This window comes from Macrotis lagotis, chromosome 7 (assembly GCF_037893015.1).
Source record: "Macrotis lagotis isolate mMagLag1 chromosome 7, bilby.v1.9.chrom.fasta, whole genome shotgun sequence".
NCBI lineage: Eukaryota > Metazoa > Chordata > Mammalia > Peramelemorphia > Peramelidae > Macrotis > Macrotis lagotis.
This window is the reverse complement of record NC_133664.1, coordinates 26,640,148-26,654,608: the sequence shown is the minus strand read 5'-3', so window position 1 is coordinate 26,654,608 and position 14,461 is coordinate 26,640,148. Positions and strand designations below refer to the sequence as shown.

General features: G+C 38.4%; 1 pseudogene; it reads right to left on the bottom strand.

Annotated features, from left to right (window-relative positions):
* The window catches only part of LOC141494009 (serine/threonine-protein kinase Nek10-like), a 244,377-nt pseudogene that overhangs the window by 162,354 nt on the left and 67,562 nt on the right, over positions 1–14,461 (bottom strand).

The following is a 14,461-nucleotide window of genomic DNA, read 5'->3' as shown; positions in this document are numbered from 1 at the left end:
ATGGATACCCAGATAAAGACATGCATGCATATACTTATCCTATCAGCTTGGCTCCCTCCCTGCATGCCATGGAACATGATCTCCAAAGTGACTGCAGGTAACTTGAGGGACAGTGGAAAGATGAATGGTTGGTAAAACGCTTCAATACATTACCAAAGAAATGGTGTCAAATGGTGTCAAAGAGAGAGCTAAAGATGGCCTGCCAGCACAGGAGTGGGATGCTGGCCACCTGCTGTTTCAGGCTCTACTAATAACTATGAGAAGCAAAAGTATCCCCCAATTAATGGGGAGTCTGTTCTGGAGGGAAAAGAGCTAGTGAACCAACCCAGAGAATGAAAGACAAGGAGGGTTGACAGTCTGAACCCCTTCAAAGACCGGGAAGAAGACACATGGCTACCAAATTGCTGGAGGAGATCCCGATGTGCTCCCCTAAAGCAGTAAGAAAACTGTCCTGTCCAAGCTTCTTAGAAAGGCCTCAGAGTGGTCCCACAAAGCTAGACAAATATCAGCCAAAGAGTCCAACTTCTCACTGATTGCAAACAAAAAGGAATGAAGGAAGGACCTCTTGTATGGACCTACTACCCTCACCAGGAAGATCAGGGGATGGGACTTGCCTTCTGAGGTTCTGGAACTTGTCCACACACCTTCTGATGACTAACTCATTTAATACAAATAATTCTCTCTCAATAACTGTCATGAACCAGAAGCCGTGAGATACTGGAAGGTGAATGGCATGATGCTGAAAGCTGTGAAATATTGTAAAATCTAGCAAGACATGAGAGACAACAAGCTGTGGGCAAAGACTGTCAGAATGTCTGTAAGGGCCACCCTAAGGGGGTACAATATGGGAAGAGTACAAATCAAATACCTCTCAGGGGTGGAAGAGACTACTTCTGGCTGGGGGTACCAAGGAAAAAGCAGCACTTGGTTTAAGTGTTGAAGAACAGATGAACAAATGAAGAAAAAAGAATTTCATCCATAATTATCAGTCTGAAGAAAATAAGAATAGAAGAATCTAAAGCCCAGAGAATGGCTATGGGTTACAGGGTGATCCACTATGGCCAGAATACACGGTCCATGAAAGGAGAGATAAAAGCCCAAAGTTGAGGCAGGGGCTAGAAATGGTTTTGATTAAGAAACTAAGGAATGTGGACTTTGTTTTGTGGGATATAGAGAGTTACAGAGTTTGTTTGTGTTGTATAAAAGACATAATCAAAAAAGTAGGTTTTTTCTCCTTTTCCCAAATGCCACTCATCTAAGTCTGCTTAGAGCCTTTCAAATTAAGAACTGGGTTTAACCAAAAAAAGTCTTTCACAAAGATATAGTGCATTTAGATAAATCTGTCTATAACTCTATTTGAATTATATGGATTAATGTAATTCCCATCCCATTGAGTATCTATCAGTCCTCTGCACTGGCTGTGATAGCAATGTCCTAGATATTTGATCATGCAAAGAGTGGCACAATGTTCCCCACTCACCCCCCCAAAAAAATCAATTAGCAGAATTTTTTTTAAACTTGAAGGAAACCCTTCCAGTTGCTTCCCAGAAGAATGATTGACATAAAATATATATTCTATTTTTAATTGAGAAAAATAAATGAAAACTTGAATCAGCAAACACAGAATTCAAGAATTGCAAAATTTTCATATTTCTAACCAAGAGTAGAGAATTGTTCCAATAACTGATATGATTTTGTTATTTTCTTGTTTTTGTTTTGCCAGGCCAAAGTCGATTACTATTTATTAAAAAAAGAAAAAGTGTCATTAATTTTTTTTTTCCTGAGGATAGCACTTCTCCTTAACTCTTATTTGGAGTGATAATGAATGCGGTTCACAACAGAAAGCAGATTTTGGGGTTTTTTCCCACTTTTGTCAAAATGTACCACCTGCTTTTCTTCCACAACTACCTCAGCCCTAATTAATGGTATACATATTAATAAGTTTGATTTCACCAAAAAAAGAAAAAAAAGAAAAGAAAAAGAAGAAAATTTTCCTTGGTAATGTATCATAAATCCAAAACAAAAGCAATTATTCACATCATGTGATAAAAGAAATGATGTCAAAGTGTGTAAAATGAAAGCAATAAAAAATTCTGGATTCCTCAGAAATTAACTAGACTATACTGTTTCAGGTATAAGGGCTCTAGAATCATCCTAAAACTTCTTCAGTAACAACAAAAAAGCCATGTTAATTATAAGAGTGTATGTCATTTTTAACTGAATTTAAATGATCTGTATTTTATGAGGGATACGAGTGATACTTAGTAATAATAATAATAATAATAATAATAATAATAATAATAATAATAATAATTTCCTAACATTTAATCACTTTTAAGTTCAAACTCACATAATTACTCTTTTGGTTCTAGCCATATAACTGTTGTTATTACATGGCTTTTACAGATGGAGAAAGTGACAAATTCAGTGACTCAATCAAGATTCTACACATCCAGTCAAAAGTAGACTTGGACCTTGGGGCAGATAAGAGGTGCAGTGATAGAGCACTGGCCTTGGAGTCAGGTGGATGAGAGTTCAAATCTGGCCACAGACATCTAATGCTAACTGACTGTATCACCTTAGACAAGTCACTTAACACCAACTGCCTCACATCTAGGGTAATTCATATCTGGCCACTGGATCCAGAAGGCTCTGGATGAGAAAGGGTGGCTGGTGCACAGTCCCCTACTTCACATAAATCCAATATACATATTTGTCTTGGCATCATCTCCCTGATGTCATGGTCTGCTTCAAGAATGAAGGACAAGAAGATAGGGACAAGAATGGATCGTGTCTTGGGCACTCTCTCATAAATCTCATAAGCTAAGGACTCTAATTAAATTTTTGAGAGACAGAAAGCACAGAGGGACCCAGTGAGGCAGTTCTCCTACTCAAGGTAACCTGGAAAAGAGCAGAAAGGCTCTGCTCCCCGGGGAAGGGGCGGCTCGCCAGAAGGGTGGCCCACCAAAGCGAAAGAACTTCAGCCTCTCAGAGGCAGTCCCAGGGTGCTGGGAGCCATGGCTCACAGCAGTGGGGGAGTTTCCTGAGCTACACCCCAGAAACCACTGAGCACAAATTGGGGAAATAGCCAGAGCAAGCACGTGAAGCCCAGCCATCAGGGCACACAGCCAGCAGCATGAGCAGCACAGCTGAGTTCCAGGAAACAGAAGCAGGCAGAGCTGGTAAGCAGGAGCCCCCAGGACATGAGCCCATTGAACCTAGGGAGGGAGCAGAGAGAGAGACTGCAGAGCTCTTCCCCTGGAACAGGACTCTGGGGTTCTGACCACATTCAGATCCTGATCGCAGTCTAGCACCCCCCATAGAACAGCAGGTGACCCCTCCACCTCAGCCCTGTGGCAGAGGCGGGTGCATATGGTCATTCACAGACCAGGAGGGAGGACAGAGCCTCACACACTGAGACCCTTGTGGGAGTGTCCCAAAAGCTCAGGAAGCACCCCAAAACCAGGCTCAGGCTCGGAAAATGAGCAAGCAGAGAAATAAGAGGAACACCACTGAGAAATATTTTGCATATGTGCCCAAGAAGGATCAAAATACTCAGTCTGAAGATGAGGAAGCACAAGCTCCTGCATCTAAAGCCTCCACAAAAAACACAAATTGGGCTCAGGCTATAACAGAAATCATAAAAGACTTTGAAAATCAAATGAGGGAGTTAGAAGAAAAACTGGGAAAAGAAAGGAGAGAGATGTAGGAAAAACATGAAAATGAAGTCAGCAGCCTACTCAAGGAAATCCAAAAAAATGTTGAAGAAAAATAGCGTGCTAAAAACCAGCTTAGTTCAAATGGATAAAACAGTTCAAAAAGTTATTGAGGAGAAGAATGCTTTGAAAAGCAAAATTGGCCAAATGGAAAAAGAGATAAGAAAACTCTCTGAGGAGAACAAATCCTTCAGACAAAGAATAGAACTCAGGGAGATTGATGACTCTACTAGAAATCAGGACTCAATACTTCAAAACCAAAAAAATGAAAAATTAGAATAAAATATGAAACATCTCATTGAAAAAAAACAACTGATATGGAAAACAGAATTAGGAAAGATAATTTAAAAATTATTGGAATACCTGAAAGTCATGATCAGGAAAAGAACCTTGACATCATTTTCAAAGAATTACTACAGTAAAATTTCCCTGATATTCTAGAAGCAGAGGGCAAAATAGAAATGGAGAGAATCCACTGACCCCCCCCCCCCGAGAAAGAGATCCCCCAAAACCAACCCCTAGGAATATTATAGCCAAATTCCAGAACTCCCAAGTCAAAGAGAAAATATTACAAGCAGCCAGAAGGACACAGTTCAAATATCGTGGAGCTGCAGTCAGGATCACACATGACTTTGCAGCAACTACATCGGAAGCTCGTAGGGCTTGGAATATAATATACTGGAAGGCAAAAGAGCTTAGAATGCAGCCAAGAATGAACTACCCAGCAAGGCTGAATGTCCTCTTCCAGGGAAAAAGATGGACTTTCAATGAACCAGGGGAATTTCAAATGTTCCTGTTGGAATGGCCAGAGCTGAACAGAAGGTTTGATCTTCAGATACAGGACTCAGGTGAAGCATGGAGATTGGAGGAGAGGGGGAAAATATGAGGGACTTGATGATGATAAACTGCATATATTCCTGCATAGAAAAATGACACTGATAATACTCATATGAACCTTCTCAGTTAATAGAGCAGGCAGAGGGAGCTTTTATAGTTGAAGCAAAGGAGAAAGCTGAATTTGAAGATAAAATATGGCGTAAAAATGGAGTCAATAGAAAAAAAGGGAAATGTAATGGGAGAAAGAAAAAGGAGAAGGGGAATAGGCTAAGATAACTCACATAATAAGATTTTTCTTTATTACAATGCACTATTGCAATGATATGAAAGGGGGAAGGCAATGGGGAATGAGGGAATCTTCACTCTCATCCGAGGTAGTTAGGAGACGAAACAGCACATATACTCAATGGGGTATAGGCATCTGGAGTAAGAAGGGGAGGCAGGGGAAAGGGGGGGATGTGAGTAAAGGAGGAGAAGATGGACCATGGGGGGAGAGTGGTCAGATATAACACATTTTCTTTTTTGCTTAGTGCAAGGGGCTGGGATTGGAAAGCTTGTCTGGGACCATAGGGCCAGGTGGATGCTGGGCCTATGGGGTGGTATGGGGCCTCAGGGCCTCTTGGCCCCAGAGCCAGGGATCTGTCTGCTGTGCCACTCAGCTACCCTACAGGGGAGTCAGAGTGAAAGGAGAGAGAAAACATAGTACATGGTAGTGGAGAAATAAGAAAGGAGGGAGTTGAGATCAGCAATGGCAACAGTGGAAAAATATGGAAATAACTTTTGTGATGGACTTATCATAAAGAATGTGATCCACCCATGACAGAGTTGTTGGTGCTGGAAAAAAAGACACAAGCACATTTTTTACTATTATTATTATTATTATTATTATTATTTGGGGGGGGATGCAGGGCAAATGGGGCTGGGTGGCTTGCCTGGGGCTGCATAGCAGGGTAATCGGGTGTATGAGGCTGGATTTGGCCCCAGATGGTCCTGGCTCAAGGGCCAGTGCTCTGTCTGCCACCCAGCCACCCCTAATATTATTACTATTTTATTTTATTTTGGGTCTTTTTCTTCCTTTTTTTTTTGGTTTTTGCAGGGCAGTGGGGTGCAGGTAGCTTGCATGTCACATGGCTGGGTGATTGTTGAGTGTACAGGGCCAGGTGTGGGCTCAGGTGCTCATGGCTCCAGGGCTGGTGCTCCATCCATTGCACAACCTGGCCATACCTACAATTATTACTATTATTTTTTTTTAATTTTAATTTTTATCTCCCCTTTTCTTTATCTCTCAAGCGAGTCTGTATTTATGGGGGAAAGGAGGTATTTTATTTACTCTTAAACAAGAATATTTTATTAATGTATAAAAATTATTTGTACAAAATGAGAATAAATATTAAATTAAAAAAAGGATGAAGGACAAAAGCCATTTCCAGACTTGGACCTAGAGCCCAGACTCAGGATTCATGGTTCACTGTTCTTTCCACAACGTTATATAGTGAAATAGCCCCAAAACTGATGAAATATCACCAAATAAACCCCAGTAGGAAGGTAATTTGGTTTTGAATAATCACTATGTATAAAAACTTCACAAAATAATATGAACTATCTGAACTTTTTTCTTTTGCATTTTGGTTACCCTCATGTATTATAATATCTATTATAGGACTTCAGGCCAAAAGATAGAGCCTCAGAAATCATCCAGTGAAAAACTAAGGGTGCCCAAGGTCACACATAAGTGAAGCAGCAGAAATGGGATTCAAATGTTGGTCCTTTGATGAGAATTCCAAGTGCCCTTTGCACTTTCTGGAGTTTAGGAATATGCAACAAATAAGTCAAATAATACTTAATTCTATGTCTGGTAACAAGAGGTTCTCTAGGATGCAATGTTAAAGTTGAAATCATCTCTTGTAAAAAAAAAATGGAGGTTTAATCTTTGGAAACTCTCTTCCCTACAAGAGCACTCCCAGAGTTGATGCTCCTGAAGGAATGTCCCTTCTCTTACTTGAAACCCAGATTCAGTATTCTACTGCCCAAGCTAATCACAGTGATCTCTCTTCTATCTAAGAAATGGGGTCATTACTAATAATGTTTGTCCTTCATTTTTTTTTTCAGAAGAAGACCATGACATCAACGAGGTGATGCCATGACAAGCACATGAATTGGATTTGAGTAAGGGGCAGAGTTGTTCCTAAGTCCCCAGTCTCACTTTCTCCTCCAGAGCCATCTGGGTCCAGTGGCCAAATGTGAATCAGGACAACTGAAGATGGCCCTGGATATGAGGCAGTCAGGGTTAAGTGACTTACCCAAGGTCACACAGCTAATAAGAATTAAAGGTCTAAGGTCAGATTCAAACTCTGGTCCTCCTGAATCCAAGGCCAGTGCTCTACCCACTGTACCTCCTTGAACATTCTACTCCTCCTCTTTGATTTGCTTTTCAGAGTCCAAGAATGAAAGAGGGCAAGCTGATTTATTTACTTTAGAGACCACAGAGACCCAAGAGAGGACTGGTTTCTTTGACAAAAATCGGTCTTAGTGGCATCCCCAGGCTGTGAAACCAGTCAATAAGCTGCCAGAGTAAAAATGCTCACCTTCATGAGGTTGCCCTTAAAATGTCCATGCCATAGAATGTTATTGGGTAAATTAAGGGATTCATCAAATTAATCAGTGACTGCCCTGGTCAAAGATGCAATGCAACTTGGCCCCAAGAAAAGGAAATGAGTTCTTAAATCAGAGGATGAGCAACAACATTGATTAAACACCCATTAGTGCTTAGATTCATACTTTTGCTAATGGTACTTGGAGCAAATACTTGGTCTTTCTGGGCCTTAGTTTACTCATTTGCAAAATGAAGGATCTCTGGACTTGAAAGTTCCTTTCAGATCCTCCCCATCCACTCAATCTCCATAAAGCTGACTGTGGCAACTGCATATAGAATCACAGCCATTAAGTAATATTATATGATTATACAGGTCTTATTTATGAGTAATTATCATATAAAGGAAGGAAATGTATACAAATGATGTTACTACCAAAGTTATGTTCATTCCTACAGAAAATTAAATGTCTACTTTGTCACAGATATCATATAAAAACTCACATTTATTTTGTGGTTTTTGACATTGTAAGTATTTTTTTCACCGCAGTCCTATGAGATGGGGAGTATGGACCAGTATTGTGCTAATTTTCCAGGGTCGTCCTGGGAAATTCTGAAGTCAAATCTCAAAGTCAAGTCTCTGCTTATGCAAAAGATATATATATATATATATATATATATATATATGTAGAGAGAGAGAGAGAGAGAGAGAGAGAGAGAGAGAGAGAGATACCCCCTAAATTCACACATATATAATATGTATACACATTCTTATTAAACCTGCAGACTATAATAAATCAAGCAAAAACTATAACTGCTACTAATTACACAATTGGTAGATTTAATAAGAATATCTTGGTATGCAGAAAATATTAGTTTTCATACTTTTCTCAAGATGAGAGAAAATGTCATGAATGGTAGGCACATATAAATAATAAGAAAATAATCTAGATTTTTCTTGGCCTTGTTTTAATATAATTAAGAGAGCTTTCAAATATTTTTAAAAGCTCTCATTTTCTATTTTCTGCTTAGATCATCTTCATTATTCATCTAGAGAACACAGGCATTTCTAAAGTTACTACAAGGCCCTCAGCAGCCTGGCTAGGACAGCATCTGATTCTCAGGAAAACTTAGACACCAAACATGGATAAAGGGACAGACTTGCTAACTACAGTAGCTGTTATTCACCAAGGTGCTTTACCTTTGCAAGGTTTGTCTGTCAAATGTGAGGAGCGTTTGTCAGTATCACTCCCACTATTACTGTTACTACTACTACTACTACTACTACTACTACTAATGTTTCTGCTATTACTACTACCACTACCATTTACATTACTACAAATACCATTACTATTGCTACTACCACAAATCTACTACACTGCTGCTGCCACTGCTACTGCAACTACTATTACTACTTCTACTACTACTACTACTACTACTACTACTACTACTACTACTACTGCTACTACTACTGCCACTGCTACTGCCACTACTACTGCCACTACTACTACTACTGCTTCTATTCTATTACTATTACTACTACTGCTACCACTACTGCTACCACTACTAAGTTCCTCCACTGTTTGAGGGTCACTATTTCTGATGATTGGAAAGTTTCTTGAAAACCAGGAAACAAAGAAATAAGAGTATAAGATGATCCAGAGCACTAGAAATATAGATACTTTGAAGGTATAAACCACCCTTGGGTTAACGGGGATGACTCTACCCCCAATCTAAATGACTCAGCACTTCCCACTCACAACAGAGATGCCCCATTTCATATTTCATACATTTCATATTGTCACTGGAAGATGAATCTCTAGGCTCATGAAGTAAACATTGTATGGAACTAAAAGAAGCTTGAGAATATTTTTTAATCAATGCATAAAAAATATGAACAGATTTCAATGTTGAAGAAATCTACATTGCTCATTTGCTTGAGTGATTTGACTTTCTATTCCATCACCCTCTTTTTGGATCTCAGGAATTTTAACTGCCTTATTCTTTAACAATCTAACAAGACACAAGTAAATCGCATGCTCAGATTCCCATCCTTTTCATTCTTCAACATGACAAATATTTCCATCTGAAAACAGCCCAATCAAGGCTGGAGTGCACTGTGCCCTCTTTCTAGCAAGAGTGCTGGGAAATAGGAAATATCATTGGACTCAGATTTGTTCAGGTTATTAGGGGCTGATTTGAGACCAAACAAATTGTTAAGAATGTTTAAATTTCCTGAAGTAGGGGAAGAGACCTGTTGTTTTCTTGGCCCAGAAAACTCCCATGAAGAGGCAGAACAGAGCCACTCTGGATGTCAAACCAAGTCTTGCCTCTGAAACCTATTGGGACCCTGGGCAACTCCAACCCTTTGCCAGGGAAACTCTTTCCAACTATCTGAGGAGGAGGGACTGATCAGCACTGGAACAGACTTCCTCCCTCTCCTTAGGAAAAGCCCATAAGGTCAGTTCTGTCACTATAGTTTGTCACCTGGTCTACAACCTGTACTTCTTGGGGGGGGGGGCTGGGAAGATAAGGAATTTGGTTCCCAGGTTCCAGAGTCACACAATTTGACTTGATCTAGACCCTGCTCTGCCTGCCTTGGGCTCTAGGTCTCTTTATATGCTAGATCATGGCTTCATCCCATTTGCTAGGAGGAAAAAACAATCAAAATTTGTCATTAAGAAGTTAGCAAACACCTCCCTTTCACTACTTCTATATTTGGGTATTATCTCATAGTAGCCAAGACTTATTGGTCAACTTACAACACCAATAGCCATTGTGACACTATTTAGAATAAGATGGAGGGGGGGTGGAACATGTGTATCCATAATACCCTTTGAAAATTAATCCACCATAACATTTTTCCTCTTGTTTCCTTACGTCTCAACAATCCACAAAACAACAAATGAAGCCTGAGTTTGTTGCCAATTTTTGAAGCATGAAGGCTCACATCAAAAATCATCAACTCTAGCTGGGTCTCCACATTCCTGCTTGATATGCTACATCACAATTTCCTTATCTTTGCCAAGAGCTAATTAAATTTTGGGAGAAAAAACAAAAAAAGGCAACTGATCATCAACATAAGTCACTTATTTCATTTGACTGTCACAACAAGAATACTTCAGTGTATCAGCATTATTTGTACCAATTATGGTGATGAAACTGAGGCACCAAGAGGTGCTAAAAGCAAGGGAGGGGCAGAAAACAGGGCCTTGAACCCAGAACTTCTGACTCCCAATTCTTTTTAACTGTAGTACACACAATTTTTTGAACAATAACTAAAAGATAGTAGGTGTTTGTTCAATGGTAGTTAAGTAACACGATCTTTCTGTTCTAATCATTGTCCTTTCCATGAGGTTCAGTCAGCTTGGATAATGACAGGCAATTACCCAGATTTCTATAAAAAACACAGATGGCTCAGAAACCTACTCAAAGTCAGCAAGAATTAATAAGAATTAGCTATTTGAAAGGGTTTTTAAAACCTCTATTAATAGTAACATAAGGTTTTTGTCGATTTTATTTCATCTATATTTGGAATCACAGGAAATGTCATCTTCCTTCCAAAAAACATTAGAAGGCATTCATAGATGATTCCCCTCTCATATTCACATTACTGAGAAATTAAACAATACAAATACATGATAGAATTATTATATATTTAATTAATCAGAATTTTATTTCTCTGGGGTAGCTAGGTAGCCCTGTGGATTGAGCACCAGGCCCAGAATCAGGAAGACTCATTTTCCTGATTTCAAATCCAACTTCAGACACTCAGTTTTTCACATCTGTAAAATGAACTGGAAAATGAAACGGCTAACCACTCCATTAGCTCTGCCAAGAAAATCCCAAAGGAGGGTCATGAAGTCAGATACAACTGCACCACCACAACTCTTACTTATTGATGCACAACCATTTATGTTTAAGATCAGCCTCTCAATCATATTCTAACAATACTTTAAGTACATTGGGCTGCTGAGTGATGCTGTGGATGACGCTGGAGTCAAGAATGTATGAGCTCAAATATCATCCCAGACACTTACTGGTTGTATGACCCTGAGCATGTTACCTCATTTCTTTTCACCTCAGTTTCCTCCCCTGTAAAATGGGGTTAATAATAGTCCTTACCTCACAGGGTTGTTGTGAAAACCACATACGTTAATGATTATAAATAGCTAAGCACTTTTGGTTCTAATAAGTTTCATATAAATATGAGCTGTTATTGTCATCATCAGCAACAACAATAGCATCATATCATCATTAACATCATATCATCAACATCATCATCATCATTTCCTTCTAGCCTTTGAACCATCTGCTAATTGGGTCACTCCAATTCAAAAAGTTCAAAGAAAGTTGAAAGGCTGGGATTCAAAAATTCCCCTTTAAGCACAGGCAGGTCAAACACCCTTAGAGCTGACTTCTGGGGCATAGCCAGAATGGCAAATTGAAGTCAATATGCTCCTGGAGCTTTAATCTACCAGAGATAAATGAGGCCTCTATTCTGACATTCAAGCTACAGATCCCACCAAGAAAAAGAGAAGCTTCAAAAAATGTTGTTAACAGTAGACTTCATGGAGGATCTTATGTGAAGATCTATCTCTGGAGGAAAAGGGAACGTAAAGTCCAGGAGGTGGGAGAGTGGGAAAGGCAACTGGACTTTCTTGGCCACATTGCAATTAAGGTCTCAACAGCTTGACAACAGAAGTCCCAGAAGCTAGATAGCAAGCCAGCAGGGAATATCCCAACCCCAAACAAAGTCTGAATCTTGTGAATATCAGGGCAAAAGACAGAATGAGGTCAGGAACAAACCACTTCTAAGTCAGAATCTGGATGTAAAGGGGGAAATAAACATCTGTGAAGGCAAGTCCTAGACTGTATAGGCAACATCTTGGCCAACAACAAGCTGGAGATCAAAGCTCAGTCCCAGCAAAAATAAACTTGGATCTATACTCCCTATACCCCAGGAGCAGAGCTCAAACAACAAAGACGATCAGAAAAGCTACAAGAGCACTCACTATAGAAAACTACTTTAAGCCAAAGATGACCACAAGGCCATCCTATTAAAAACACAGGAAAGTTTAGGAATAAATGGAGTCTTCCTTAAAATAATAAATATTATCTATCTAAAACCATCAACAAATATTATATGTAATGGGGATAAACTCGGAGCATTTCCAATAAAATCTGGGGGGGGGGGGGGGAGAACAAGGATGCCCATTATCTCCATTACTAAAATGCTAGGTGTACCAATTTGAGACGAAAAAGAAATTGAAGGACAATGAGGAAGCAAAACTTTCACTCTTTGCAGATGATATGAATTTGAGAAAAAATCTTAAAAACTCCTTGAAACAATCAACAAATTAATCAAAGTAACCAGATACCCATAAATCATCAGAATATATATATATATATATATATATATATATATATATATATATATATATGCAAAACCCAAGAGAAAGAGATGAAAAGAGAAATTCCAATTAAAATAACCATAGACGATATTAAATACTTGGGAATCTACCTCCCAAGACAAACCCCTAAAATCGTATGAACACATTTATAAAACACTTCTCACTCAAATAAAGTCAGATCTACATAATTGGGAAAATGTCAATTGCTCATGGTTATATAATAAAAATGACAATTCTGTCCCAATTTAATTATTTATTCAGTGCCATACCAATCAAACTACCAAATAACTATTTTACAGAGCTAGAAAAAAAGCATAACAAAATTCATCTGGAACAACAAAAAGTCAAGGCAACAAGGTGAAAAAAGCAAGGGAACAGATGAAAAATAAATATAAAGTAAGGTGACCTAGTTCTACCAGATTTAAAATTATACTACAAATTTGTAGTCACCAAAACGTCCTGGTACTGGTTAAGAAATAGAGTAATGAGTGGATCAGTAGATTAGGATAGGTTCAAAAGAAACCACAGTAAATGACTACAACAATTTACTGTTTGACAAACCCAAAGACATCAGCTTATGGGATAAGAGCTCACTATTTGACAAGAATTGTTGGGAAAACTGGAAAACAGTATGGGAAAAATTAGGTATAGACCCACATGTCCCATAGACCCACAGCTCCTCTCAGCAGTTCAGAGAGCTAGGATAACCATATTAGATTGGCTATGGACAATGTTGTCTCCATTCAGAGGAAGAAAAACAAAATAAAATTAAAAACAAAAACAAAAAACAACCCTTCACACCTTATACAAAAATAAGGTCAAAATGGGTACAGAATTTAAACATAAAGGGAAACTGCATAGATAAATTACTAGACCAAGAAATATTCTGTCACATCTATGGAAATGGGAAAAATCATGACCAAACATGAATTAGAGTGCATTATAAACTGCAAAATGAATGACTTTGGCTATATTAAATTAAAAAGGTTTTGGACTAATAAAATCAATGCTGCCAAAGCTAAAAGGAAAGTAGAAAGCTGGTTAACAATCTTCATAACTAGGAGATCTGATAAAGGTTCCATTTCCAAATATAAAGGGAATTGAATTAAATTTATAAGGTTACAAGTCATTCCACAAATGATAAATGATCAAAGGATATGAATACATAGTTTTCACAAGAAAAAATTAAAGTTAAATATAATTAAATGAAAAGTTACTCCAAATCATTATTTAATAGAAAAATGTAAATTAAAACAACTATGAGGTATCACTCCCACTAGCAGATTGGTTAAGAAGAGAAAGAGAAAATGAACGATGTTGGAGACATTTTGGGAGGATTGGGACATTGATATATTGCTGGTGGAGTTGTGAATGGACTAAACCATTCTGGAGAGCAATATGGAGCTATGCCCAAAGAGAAATAAAAATGTTCATTCCCATTGACCTAGCAAAAAAATTATAAAAGTCACTTGTCTATACCCTGACAAGATCACAGAAAAGCGTAAAAATATCACTTGTCCAAAAATATTCATAGCAGCTCTGTTTGTGGTTGCAAAGAATTGGAAATCAAGTGAGAGAATGACTGAATAAATTGTGGTATATGTACATTGTGGAACACTATTGTTCTATTAGAAATCAGGAAGGATGGGATTTCAGAGAAGCTTGAACTGATGCTGAACAAGATGAGCAGAACCAGAAGGACATTATACACCATCATAGTAGCATGGAGGTGACGATTAACCTTATTGGATTTGCTCAATCAGTAACATAATCGGGGACAATTTTAGGGTATCTGAGATGAAGAATACCATCTGTATCCACAGAAAGAACTTTGTAGTTTAAACAAAGACCCAAGACTATTATGTTCAATTTTTTGTAAATAAAAAAGTTCTCATGTACTACAA